This window comes from Microcebus murinus, chromosome 5, assembly GCF_040939455.1.
Source record: "Microcebus murinus isolate Inina chromosome 5, M.murinus_Inina_mat1.0, whole genome shotgun sequence".
Taxonomy (NCBI): Eukaryota; Metazoa; Chordata; class Mammalia; order Primates; family Cheirogaleidae; genus Microcebus; species Microcebus murinus.
In genome coordinates, this window is record NC_134108.1 from 24,454,264 (window position 1) to 24,468,662 (window position 14,399).

The window sequence follows — 14,399 nt, forward strand, 5'->3', positions numbered from 1 at the left end:
AAATTCAACTACTTTTCTCCATTTCCACTGCTATCACTCTGGTCCAAGGTGCTTATACCTCTCTCCTACACTTTTTTTTTTTAGCAAAATTATTTCCTTTTATTCTGTGGATCTTCACTAAAGTAAATAGAAATGTGCACGATATGTGTTAATTTATACATGATGATGAGAATTAAGGCTTCTGGAGAAACTCCTACTATATATTTCAGAAGATCTTCAGGGAAGGGGCTGACTTCTCTTGACTAACTCCCAGTGGGCCTGAAGAGATACTGGCCAAACTTTCAAAGTAGCTTCTTGAAGATAGATTGATCTGTTTAGAACAGTCCATTCCCCTGTTCAGTTTCAAGGTCCAAATCAATATCATAAGAGCAGGGCCAGGTAGGGAGTCCAGGCATTGTGCTCATCATTCCTACTAAAGGGTACAGAAAACCAGCCCCAACGCTGGCGTGGATGTCGCAAATAGGCAGAACAGAGCCTGCAGGCACGCCTTTTTGCTCTGGGTTGTGAGACAAGGACACGTGTGTCTTGGCCATGCAGATGGGTAGATTCCCAAAGCCCTGCTTCGTGTAGACTTCAGCTTTGTGCTGAGCTTCAGGGAGCAATTCAATGTCATCTGCCCTGTAGATCTTCTGCGCAATGATCCTGATTTTATCCTCAACTGGGAGCTGGAGGTCATAAAGGAGTCGGAAGCTGCTGGGTGCCTGTGCGGCTCTCTGGACTGCTTGCGCCAGGGCTAAGGCACCCTTGCCCCCTTCTGCCCAGCGAGTGCACTTCATAGCATCGAAAGCTCCGTGCTCTCTGGCAAGGTGGATGACGAGGGCCAGCTCAGCCTCTTTTTCCGTCTTGAATGCATTCACAGCCACTACAACTGGAACTCCAAACATTCTGGCATTTTTCAAATTTGTTTCTTCGGGTTACCGAAGGCTTTTTCAACCAGCTCCATGTTCTCCTCTATGTAAGCCTTGGGAAGAGGCAGTCCACGGGTGACCGTGGGGCTGCCCACGTGCATTTTAGGAGCCCTGACAGTGGCAACGAGCACCACCACCACGTGAGGGTGGAGGCCAGAGTACCGACATTTGATGTTAAAAAACTTTTCCATTGCGATGTCTGCTCCGAATCCGGCTTCACAGCCTGTGGATTTGTCTCCCTGACAAGAGTCCAGATTCTAGACTTCCTAGAGTTCATTCTCCATACAGCAGTCTAAGTGGTTTTTTAAAAAAATGTAACTTAAAGAATGTCACTCATGCAAGTAAAACACTACGATTTCCCAAGCAATTATAATAGAAACCTATAGCTATATGACGCTTAGTGGTGAAATATTAAATGCCTTCCCCGTAACATCAGAAACAAAGCAAGAATGGCTACTCCCTCTAAAATTTAACATGTACTAGAGGTCGTAGCCAGTTCAACAAGGTGAGAAAAAAAAAGGCACACATATTGGAAAGAAAAAAGTCAAACTGTCTCAATTCATGTATTATGTAAGCAGAATCTTCAAAGCAGCTATTACAAACAACCGAGGAATCTGCAAAGCAACTATTTAAATTGTTTGATTTTCTTTTATTATCTTTTTAATGTCTATAGGGTCTGCAGCAATACCCCCTTTTTCATTCTTGATATTCATTTATGTTCTCTGTCTTTTTTCCTTTATTACTCTTGCTAGGAGTTTAATTTTATTGCTGTTTTCAGAAAACCAGCTTTTATTTTCATAGATTTTTCTATATTATTTGTCCATTTTCTATTTTATTGATTTCCATTCTTTATCATTTCTTTCCTTCCACTTAATTTGCTATTTTTTTCTAGTTTCTTAAGGTGTAGATTCAGAAGATTAATTTTAAACCCTTTTTTCTTTTCTAATATAATCACTTAAAATTATATATTTCCCTCTCTACTGGGCTTCAGCTGCATCACACACCTTTAGATATGTTGTATTTTCATCATCATTCAGTTTGAAATATTTTCTAATTTCCCTTGTGATTTCTTCTCTGACCATTAGGTTATTTTTTTTTTTTTTTTTTTTTTTTTTGAGACAGAGTCTCGCTTTGTTGTCCAGGCTAGAGTGAGTGCCGTGGCGTCAGCCTAGCTCACAGCAACCTCAAACTCCTGGGCTCGAGTGATAGTTCTGCCTCAGCCTCCCGAGTAGCTGGGACTACAGGCATGTGCCACCATGCCCGGCTAATTTTTTATATATATATCAGTTGGCCAATTAATTTCTTTCGATTTATAGTAGAGACGGGGTCTCGCTCTTGCTCAGGCTGGTTTTGAACTCCTGACCTTGAGCAATCCGCCCGCCTCGGCCTCCCAAGAGCTAGGATTACAGGCGTGAGCCACCGCGCCTGGCCTGACCATTAGGTTATTTAGAAGTGAGTTGATTTCTAAATATTTGGAGATTTTCTAGATATTTTATTTTTATTAATTTTAAATTTTATTGCATTATTGTTAAGTCGAATTTTGAAATGTATTGAATCTTATTTTGTGGACCAAGAAATGATCTACCTTTGTGAATGTTATTTTTGCCCATAGAAAGAACATATATTTGGAAGTTGTTGGATTTAGTTTTCTGTAAATATTAATTAGATCAAGGTAGTTGGGAAGATTGCTCAGGTCTTCTATATACTTAGTGATATTCTTTTTAGTTCTATTAATTAATCCTGTCAATTTTTGTTTCATGTAATTTGAAACTCTGTTATTTGATACATATACATTTATAATTCTTTTGACTTTTTGATGAATTGACACTTTCATCACTATAAAGTTTCTTTCTATCTCTCTTGTAATATTCCTTGAATTGTGCATTATTCTTTTAAGTTTTTGCTAGAAAGTACAATAGGCATCTTTAACTTTTCATAGTCTACTTAGAAGTTAATATTCAAATAAAACTAAATAACAGTGTAAGAATATGATCCTTCCCATCTTTTGTGTTTAGTTGTCATATGTACATCTATATATGTTATAAACCCCACAATACGTTGTTTTGCTTTAAACATTCATATGTCTTTAAAATAATTTTAAAATTTTACATTTTCCCACACATTTGCCACTTCCTGTGTTCTTCTCACTCTGTTGCCCGGGCTAGAGTGCCGAGGCATCAGTCTAGCTCACAGCAACCTCAAACTCCTGGGCTCAAGCAATCCATCCTCCTGACTCAGCCTCCAGAGTAGCTGGGACTACAGGCATGCACCACTATGCTTGGCTAATTTTTTCTATATATTTTTAGTTGGCCAATTAATTTCTTTCTGTAGTAGAAAGATAGAAATTTCTTTTTATAGTAAAGACGGGGTCTCGCTCTTGCTCAGGTTGGTTTCGAACTCCTGACCGTGAGCGATCTGCCCGCCTCAGCCTCCCAGAGTGCTAGGATTACAGGCTTGAGCCACTGCGCCCGGCCTGTGTTCTTCATTCTTGTAAATCCAAGTTTCCAGCTGGATTTATGCTCAAAAGAATTACAATAGTTGGACTACAAGAAGGGACCAGAATGCCCAGCAAGAAATTCTTTTGATCCATGCAGAAGTCATTGTTACCACAAGGCCTGTATGATTTGTCAGTTATGCCAGACTCTGGATGAAGACCTCTATAAGGCTGGCTCTTCCAGGTGCCTTCAGTTACTGTAAGTTGTATACAGCCATCCTCTCCCTCTTCCTTGGCTGAGCTACTTTGGCATTTAGGAATTATTGGGTGGTAAAGAAGAAAATTTAAGGCGAGCTAGTACATTTCTCCATCTTTGCTTGAAAAGTATTCATATGAAAAGAAACGGTACATTTCTCTCTTTTCTTTTTCATGTCTGGCTTGACATCAGCAGGTAGATGGACAGTTCATATTGTTCTGACTGAAGACACTTTAGTAGACATAAATTTGGACACTGACTGCCTTGGATGGTTCTATAGTGACTCTCTTTGCTTTTCAGAAGTCATTCATGCCTGTAAAATGATGACTCCTACATTCCTGTGAAACTCATCAATCCAGGGAAAGGACAGTCTAGTTTATCCTGCAGTGGAGGGGATGGGCCTTGATTGATGGGAAAGTAGGTGGAGATAGGTAAGGATTAAAGAGGAGTGCAAAAATTTTTTTCTTTTTTATCATAGATGCAAGCAGCCTCTCATGACTCTCTTACAATATTGGAAATGTTGCTCCATGCTTGGCCCAGCTGTATGAGATTTTTTTAAATAGATACATAATATTTGTACATATTTATGTGGTACAAGTGATATTTTGTTACTGTTACTGTTATGTGTACATTGTGTAATAGTAAGTCAGGGTATTCAGGGTATCCATCACATTGGGTATTTATCATTTCTATGTGTTGGGAGCACTTCAAGTCCTCTCGTCTAGCTACTGTGAAATATACAATACAAGGTTGTTAACTATAGTCACCCTATTCCGCTATTGAACATTAGAACTTCTTCCTTTTATCTGACTGTGCGTCCCCATTAGCCAACCTCTCTTCATCCCTACCCTGACCCACACACCCTTCTCAGCCTCTGGTAACTATCTTTCTACTCCCTACCTCCATGAGATCAATGTTCCAGCTGTATGAGATTTTACTGACACCCCACTTGTGAACACAAACATGACAGCCGCCATAACTCAGTGCCAATCAAAGGCAATGTAGAAAATTACGTTAAATGAACCTCCAGTTCCAGGGGCTGGACTGAGCAGAGACAGATTCGGGTGGTCCCTTTTCATAGTCTTAGCAGACATCTGTCACGGCAGATCTGGCTTAGCTCAAAGAAAGGAAAACTGCTAAATTCTAAGTCTTCCTTTTTAACAAGGCATCATCCTTGACTAAGAAGCCCCCATGGTTACCTAGTTTTGTAAATGTTCCCTGCTCCCCTCCCACACTCTATAAATCTGTATACCATTATAAGTGCAGAGTCTCTACTCACACTTGGCCAAGGTCTGTACATCTGTCTCCCACTTGCCTAAGCTGTGAGGTGATGAAAGTTGAAGAGCTCAGGTGCTCTGCTACTCCTCTGTTCAGGAGGGCTTTCTCAATATATGCTGTTCTGTATCTGCATTGGATGGAACTGCGGGTGTGTCTGTAACCCCTTTACGTGGCAGAGGACAATTCCTAGCATGCAGCAGTCACTCAACAAATATGTGCTGAATAAATGTGTGACAGGAAGAAATTAGTAAATCCCTCTCACTATCTACTAGAGAGAAGTCAGCCTTTGAAAGTTCACCTCCTGGGTCTTCATTGTACAAAATCATAGAATTGAGAGGCTCCTACCTGCTTTGGTTTGTTTACATAGGAAAGGACTAATCTGAATATACAGGATAGAGCTGGGCACCTGGAAGTCTAACTGGTTCTTCTGCAGACTTTTTTTTTTAAATACAAGTATTAATTTCACAGGCAGACAGACTTTTAAATAATCTCTCCGATTTCAGCCTCCGATTCCCAAACCCTTACAGGATCTTATGCAGTGAACTGGCTTGCTTCTCATCAGTTTCCTTCCCTGTGCTCGTGGGGCTTCACGATCCTTCTGTTATTCTGTTATTTACCATTTCTCCATTCAGTTTCCACTTCCACATATGTGACTGTGGTTACAGATGTCTCAGTTTCATCCAAGTTAGTATGTATTTGTGTTTCTTCTTTGTTATGAGATGATTTTCAAGAGAAAAAGACTATATAAATAGTTTAGCTCTATCAATTTAAAACTGGATCTCAGGTTTTTTTGTTTGTTTGCTTAAGACAGAGTCTTGCTCAACCTACAGAATGGGGGAAAATTTTTGCATCCTACGTATCCGATAAAGGGCTGATAACTAGAAAATACTTAGAACTCACGAAAATCAGCAAGAAAAAATCAAATAACCCTATTAAAAAGTGGGCAAAGACTTTTCTAAAGAAACTTTTCTAAAGAAGACAGAAGAATGGCCAACAAACATATGAAAAAATGCTCATCATCTCTAATCATCAGGGAAATGCAAATCAAAACTACAATGACATATCACTTAACTCCAGTGAGAATGGCCTTTATCAAAAAGTCTCCAAATAACAAATGTTGGCGTGGATGTGGAGAGAGAGGAACACTCCTACACTGCTGGTGGGACTGCAAACTAGTTCAACCTCTGTGGAAAGCAATATGGAGATACCTTAAAGCGATACAAGTGAATCTACCATTTGATCCAGCAATCCCATTGCTGGGCATCTACCCAAATGATCCAATGACACTCTACAAAAAAGACACCTGCACTCAAATGTTTATAGCAGCACAATTCATAATTGCAAGGCTGTGGAAACAGCCCAAGTGCCCATCAATCCAAGAATGGATTAATAAAATGTGGTATATGTATACCATGGAGTACTATTCAGCTCTAAGAAACAACGGTGATATAGCACACCTTATATTTTCCTGGTTAGAGCTGGAACCCATACTACTAAGTGAAGTATCCCAAGAATGGAAAAACAAGCACCAGATATATTCTCCAGCAAACTGGTATTAACTGAGTAGCACCTAAGTGGACACATAGGTACTACAGTAATAGGGTATTGGGCAGGTGGGAGGGGGGTGGATATGTATATATATAAGGAGTGAGATGTACACCATCTGGGGGATGGTCATGCTGGAAACTCAGACTTGTGGGGGAGGAGGGCATTTATTGAAACCTTAAAATCTGTTCCCCCATAATATGCCGGAAAAAAAAAAAAAAGACAGAGTCTTGCTCTGTTGGCTGGGCTAGAGTGTAGTGGAATCATCATAGCTCACTGTAACCTCAAACTCCTGGGCTCAAGTGATCCTCCTACCTCAGTCTCTCGAGTAGCTGGGACTATAGACCCATGCCACTACTCTCAGCTAAGTTTTTCTAATTTTTTGATACAGACAGGGTCTTGCTATGTTGCTCAAACTCCTGGCCTTAAGCCAGGCGTCCTCAAACTACAGCCCGCGGGCCACATGCGGGTGTTTTTGCCCATTTGTTTTTTTACTTAAAAATAAGATATGTGCAGTATGCATAGGAATTTGTTCATAGTTTTTTTTAAACTATAGTCCAGCCCTCCAAAAGTCTGAGGGACCCCCTGTTTAAAAAGTTTGAGGACCCCTGCTTAAGTGATCCTCCTGCCTCAGCTTGCCAAAGTGCTAGGTAGGATTACAGAAGTGAGCAGTGGCTACACCCAGCCCTCAAGATTTTTAATGGAGTTGAAATTCAAAGCAAATATATATTCATTGAGATTTTCTTGTGTTTCTTTCTTCTTCTCATTTTTTGAGACCAGTGCTACTGGAAGACATTTATTTATTTATTGCTTTTAAGTGGTTGCCTCTGAAATAAGACCAAATTCTCTTCCCTACTGGAGTTAACACACTATATTATGATTCATATAATCCTTCTCTTGAGACAAAGCTGGTCACACTCTGAAATGCCAATCATTTTTCCTGATTGGGCAGCAGGTATAGAGGAGACTAGGCTGCTGTTTATGGGCCAGTGACAGGGTTTGCTCAGCCTGGTATAGCCATAGGAAGGATGGAGAGAGATGTGTTAGTATTACTGCCATGTGCAGAGGGGGAGGGGGAGGAGAAGATGGCCCCTGAATGGATGGGAGATTCATTGTTTACAGAGGGTGGGAAAAAATTAATTTATTGAAGATTCAAGGAGCCAGTTTTCTCAGTTTTGGAAAATTATGTACAAATATGTAAAAGAGGCAGGCTAGAATGATCCATATGGAGTTGGATTGAAATTGGAGACCACAGTGTAAAGTCTCATGGGGTTTTTGTGTTTTGTTTTGTTTTTGAGACAGAGTCTCACTTTGTTGCCCAGGCTACAGTGCCGTGGCATCAGCCTAGCTCACAGCAACCTCAAACTCCTGGGCTCAAGCAATCCTCCTGCCTCAGCCTCCCAAGTAGCTGGGACTACAGGCATGAGCCACCATGCCTGGCTAATTTTTTCTATATATATATTAGTTGTCCAATTAATTTCTTTCTATTTATAGTAGAGACAGGGTCTCGCTCTAGGTCAGGCTGGTTTCAAACTCCTGACCTCAAGCAATCCACCTGCCTCGGCCTCCCAGAGTGCTAGGATTAAGTCTCATGTTTTTAAAAAGATACATATACATGGATAATGTACAAATAGAAACAGATGGGTGTATATGTATGTGTGTGTATACATATATTTCCTGTTCACTTAGGGCACCTAGAAGCAATGACATCCCAGAGGCAATGAGCACACAATGAACCCAGATCTTGGTTTCTCAATTCCATTCTCTAATAAAATAAACCAGGGCTTATTGGAGAAACAGCTGATACCAAAGAAGGGGCGAGGAAAGTACAAGATGGGCCTGGAACATGTTGTGACTCCAGATAGTAAGAAAGTACTTAAAGAGTGATGGGTATGCCAAAAGAACACAGAAGCCAATTTAAAGGGGCTCCCACTGACAAAATATGGAATAGTTTGAGCATCAAAATACATAATTAATGTAAAGTATTATAGCTTATTGAATAAAATAGGAGTCTCTGAGTCCATACTGCTATAAATATATACATGAATAAATAAAGCAGGAAAACTACCTTACAGAAGAATACCAATTAATACACACAGAGGGAATTAAGAGATTAGGAAATCACCACTTGGAGGCCATCATAGTAATAATTGTTTCAGATAAGAGCCATTAATGAATGCTTAAACTAGTGGGTGAAAGTATGAATGAGGAACAGGATATTTTCATAGATTCAAATACTTTTTAATTACCTTAAGATTAATCGCTCCAACACTTTAAAGTTACTTATTAATTAATAAATACAAAATACTTAATAATTAACTATCTTAAGGGATAAAGTCATCACCAACAATGGGACAAGTAGACATGGTATGCCCCCCAACATGATCCTCTAAGAAGAGCACAGCATCCCTTCTGTGTTATTTCTGCCAAGAACATGTAACCTGAACATAATCTTGAGGAAACAACAGCCAACCACAAAGCGAGGGTCATTTAACAAAGCAGCAGTTCTGTGCTCTTCAAGACTGTCAATAAAAGCCAAGAAAAATTGAACACCATAGTTTTAGGCTAAAAAAAAAAAAAAAAAAAAGCCAAGAAAAAGCTAGCATTTACTCCACGTTAAAGGTAGATTTAGAGGCATGAAAACTAAATACAATAGATGACAGTGGATTGAACTCTGGACCAAGAAGGAAAGGGTGACCATAAAGAACATTGTTGGAGCCATCAGGAATGTTTGAAAGGAGTGTATGATTTGGATGGTAGTATTATATCAGTGCTGATTTCCTGATATGGACAGATGAACTTTGATTTTTCAGCAGAGAGCCCTTGTTTTCAGGAAACACACATTGACATGCTTAGGGTGATGGGCATCACATTTGCAGCTTACTCTCAAATGATTCCGAATAATAAAGCAAAAAGTGGTAAAATGTTAACTAGTAAACTGTTGACTATTAAAATGTTAACTCCATGGAGGAATCTGGGTGACAAGTATAAAGGAATCGTTGGTACTATTCTTGCAACTTTTCTGTAAATTAGAAATTATTGGAAAATACAAAGATTAAAAAAAAGAAGAGGCTACCTACTTCACTTCCAAGGTTTAATGATGGCTGACTTATTCTGTGAGTTCCTATTCCCCTGGCCTTACTCTAAATCACTGCTCTTCCTTGATCTGTGTCCATAAAGCCTTGTCACATCCTGAGACAAAACAGGGTGGCTTAAAATGAACCTGTTGGCCTGCCAGTCTGAGGAAAGTGTGTGTGTGTACATGAGCGTGGGTCTATAAGCAGAGGGGCAAAGAATGGGGTTGTACCTGTACTGGTAGCATGTCGTATCCACAGACAAAAGTGTCACTTGGGGATCTCCTTGGTAGCAATGAGAAAACACACATAATAGCTGTGTAATGTCTGTAATGTCCTCAGTTAGAGACCAACCTTCAAGCTGAACGAGCCTGTCACACCACCAAGAACAGCTAATCTCCAATGGGTGACTATCTGAACTCCTCACTGTCTGAGGTAGGCTTCAGAGTCATTTTGCTAGCCTTTGAGATAAAATTTACTTTCATTTACTTTAGAATTATAAAACAGATTAATAAAATAAGAGGGAAGCTGGGCACGGTGGTCCATGTCTATAATCCTAGCACTCTGGGAGGCCGGGGTGGGAGGATCACTTGAGCTCAGGCAGGGGTCCTCAAACTATGGCCCATAGGCCACATGCAGCCCGCTGAGGACATTATCCGGCCGGCCGGGTGTTTTTGCCACCACTGCCTGTCCTGCTTAGCAGCCGACTCATCCCAGGCCCACAGTGCGCATGTGTAGAATGTACACTGCACTTTCCAACGGCCCTCCAACGGTCTGAGGGACAGTGAACTGGCCACCTGTTTAAAAAGTTTGAGGACCCCTGATCAGGAGTTCGAGACCAGCCTCAGCAAAAGTGAAACCACCCCCTGATCCCTGCTCTTCTCTATTAAAAATACAAAAATTTAGCCAGGTGTGGTGTCAGGCACTTGTAGTCCCAGCTACTCAGGAAGCTGAGGCAGGAGGATTGCTTGAACCCAGGAGTTTGAGGTTGCTGTGAGCTATGATGACACCACAGCACTCTAGCCCCGGCAACAGAGGGAGACTCTGTCTCAGAAAACAAACAAACAAACAAACAGAGGTAAAACAGAAATGTTTCCAGCCACCTCTCCAAAGAAGGGTCTCAGTATCTTCATATTTTCCTCTCCTCCCCCTCTCACCTCTCAGCATCTATTGTTTCATCCCAGCAGAGCAAAGGAGAAGAACTGAATATGAGTTACTTTAAAAAGTAATCCTCAATTATATATGTTTTATATTTGTTTCTAGTCTACACTGCTACAAGGACACATTCAAGAATAATGAATCTTAAGCAGGAAGAAAGGAAAATGCTTCCATCACATTAAAAAGAAAATCTGTACATGAGCAGCAGAACTAGGGTAGTTTGCAGTAATGACATTGCGGCTCATTGCACCTTAGTTAATGTTGCAAAGTAAGAAATCTGTGAAGAGAAATAACAACATGTAAGGAGACAATGAACAAAATGTGCTTTGCTCATTTATTGTGACAAGGATCGTTTCATTTAAATAATTCATGATAATGCTTTGCAGCGTGCCACTGAATGTACAACGTGTACTTTGCAAAAATAACAAAGCTCAGTAATATGGGACTTGAATTTAATTCTCTGCTCTTAAATTTCTGATAAGGAGTAGAAAGAAGCTGCCAAAATCGTGATGAAAATGACTGGGAGAACAGCTTGGAGAGGCTGCAGAGGGTGAGTGGATTTGGCAGAGGTCCCTGTTTTCTAGTTGCCTAGGTAGCACCTCTAAGTCCTGTCTGCTGGCTTCTTGACAAACACTTGATGGCATGGTAAGGGTCTGCGGTGCTGTTCGTGCCCCAGTTTTAGTTCCTAATGCATGTTTTAATGGGGCTTCAAGGACAAAAACACAAGGGCAAGTGGAACATGTACATCTGGAACCATAGAGGTTTGTGCAACTCCTGAGTTGCATGGGAAAAAAAAGGCAAGTTGGCAAGTGACAAATACCAATTGGCCATATAAATGTGCCTTTGGATCCAACAATTTATCTTCTAGAGGTTTATCCTAAAACAATGATTAAAGATATGTCTAAGCCTAGGATTTAGCTAAAGGATGTTCTTTTTCTTATTGCTGCTGTTGTTATTTTTCATCTCAAAGGATGATCTTCTAAGCATTATTTATAATAGCAAGAGTCAGGGGAAACAAGCTAAATGTCTGAGATAAGTGATGATATATCTATAAAATCTTCCAAGAAATTAGTAGACTGAGTTGAAAAGGGAATCTATGCACTAATTTCAAATACTTGGAAGTGCTGGGGAATATGACAGCAAGATTATGAAGCATGATCTCTTCAAAAAGAAAAAAAAGTAATGAAAAAGGAAATGAGCAAGTTATAGAAGTTAAAAACACACACACATGAAGGCAGTAAGTGGAAGCGAAACTTCACAGGAGTCGGGCCCCATCTTATAATGACTAGGGCTGTGCTTTCCTACTGAGAAGAGCTCAGACCCTGGGGGTTCCCAGAGAGGCAGACACAAACCTGAAACCACTCTGTGTGCTCCCACAGCCCAGGGCGGACACAATTCCCATGGAAAATAACCTCCAAACCAAACACCAGGAGGGAAGGTCAGCAAATGAAACAAAGGAGAGATTTGTCACCTTGAGAACTGGGAGGTAAAGAAACCATACAAAAGATTTTAACATAAGCATGCTTAAAATAGTCCAAGAGCAATCAAGGTAACAACAGGAGTGAATTTTTAAAATGTTCATTTGGAAAAAAAAAACAACTAGACATTCTAGAAGTTAAAAAGAAAAAGTTTTCAAAATTAAAACTCCTTGGATGAGTTAGCTAATAGACTTGTGTGAGACTCAATAGTAACTTCTGGGCAGTGTGGTACTGGGGGTGGAGAAAGAAATCGTAACTGCAGCTGGTACAGTAGGGCCCAGTCCTGTGTCAGGTGAAAAGCCTCGTAGGCCACCATACAGGCATATAAGGGGGTGATAGTGCAGTTTTGGGGTGATATGTCTGGGGTACAGCCAGATCCCCCCATCTTCCCAACAGGCTTGACGATTCCTGCTGCCCAAACACATCCCTGTGGGAGACTGATTGTCACTCACTGAGCACTCCTGCTTAATGCCACCTCAGGGTCTCTGCTGAAGACTGTGTCCCTCACCCTTGACGTGCACTGCAGTGTAATCTAAGCACCGTTTTTGTGTTTTCTCAGGCTCCTTCACCTTCACCATTTAATGCCCATCTCCACTGCTGTCTTGCTCACTGCTCTTGGCAGCTTGGCTGGGGCTAAATAAATGTGTATAAATTAAAATAAAGAATGAAAAAAGAATAAAAGTTGAAAAAAATAGAAAAAGAAAATCACTGTTTGAATGAGTTTCCTGTTGCCACTGTAACAAACTGCCACAGATTTAGGAGCGTAAAGCAACACAGGTTAATTTTCTTAGTGCTCTGGAGGTCAGAAGTCTTAAGTCAGTTTTGCCTGGCTACAGTGAAGGTGTTGGCATGACTCGTGCCTTGCCTTTTCCTGCTCCTGGCGGCTGCCTGGCCTCCTTGGCTCTCGGCCCCTCCCTCCACCTTCACAGCCAGCCGCAGGGCTGCTTCCAGTCTCTCCTCTCCCCCCAGTTCCATCACCTTCTCTTCTGACTCCGACTCTTCCTGCATCTCTCTCATAAGGACCATTATAACGACACTGGGCCAGCCCAGAGAATCCAGGATGACGTCCCAATCTCTTTGCAGATGTGGTTAAGCTAAAGATCTTTGCCAGAAAAGGTAACATTCACAGGTCCCAGGGATGAAGGCAGAGACTTCTTTGGGGGTCATTAGTCAGCCTACTGAACTATTCCAACTTCTGAGACATGGGAAATACCCCCAAAATGTTTACTGTGGGGCCACTGAAGGACATGCTTCAAGCTCCCAGAAGTGCTACAAACCACGGATAGTAACAAACCCTAGTGCTGCTACGCATGCATTTCTTTCTCTTTCTTCATCATTTCATGAATAGAAGATTCATTCTTTTTTTTTTAATTTCAGCATATTATGGGGGTACAAATGTTAAGGTTACGTATATTGCCCATGCCCCCCTCCTCCCTCGAGTCAGAGCTTCAAGCATGCCCATCCCCCAAACGTTGCACATCTCACTCATTATGTTTGTATATGCCCATCCCCTCCTCCCCCTCCTACCTGCCCGACACCTGATAAATGTTACTCCTATATGTTCACTTAGGTGTTGATCCATTAATACCAATTTGCTGGTGAGTACGTGTGGTGTTTGTTTATCCATTCTTGAGATACTTCACTTAGTAGTATGGGTTCCAGCTCTAACCAGGAATATACCAGAGGTGCTATATCACCATTGTTTCTTAAAGCCGAATAGTGCTCCATGGTATACATATACCACATTTTATTAATCCACTCATGTATTGATGGGCACTTGGGTTGTTTCCACAACTTTGCAATTGTGAATTGTGCTGCTATAAACATTTGAGTGCAGGTGTCTTTTTTGGAGAGTGTCATTTGATTTTTTTGGGTAGATGCCCAGTAGTGGAATTGCTGGATCAAATGGTAGATCTACTTGTATCGCTTTAAGATATCTCCATATTGCTTTCCACAGAGGTTGAACTAGTTTGCAGCCCCACCAGCAGTGTAGAAGTGTTCCTCTCTCTCTCCTCATCCACGCCAGCATTTGTTGTTTGGGGACTTTTTGATAAAGCCCATTCTTCCTGGAGATAAGTGATATCTCATTGCAGTTTTGATTTGCATTTCCCTGATGATTAAAGATATTGAGCATTTTTTCATATGTTTGTTGGCCATTATTCTGTCTTCTTTTGAAAATATTCTGTTCATGTCCTTTGCCCACTTTTTGATAGCGTTGTTTGATTTCATGAATAGAAGATTCTTTCTTACTGTAGATGTTAGCAACTT

General features: G+C 40.8%; 1 protein-coding gene and 1 pseudogene across 1 annotated transcript in view; both read right to left on the bottom strand.

Moving 5' to 3' along the window:
- Positions 1 to 14,399, bottom strand: part of ECT2L (epithelial cell transforming 2 like) — a 90,069-nt gene that overhangs the window by 57,207 nt on the left and 18,463 nt on the right. The gene's annotated exons all lie outside the window — the stretch shown is intronic.
- LOC142870869 (C-1-tetrahydrofolate synthase, cytoplasmic pseudogene) lies at positions 71 to 13,157 on the bottom strand (annotated as a pseudogene).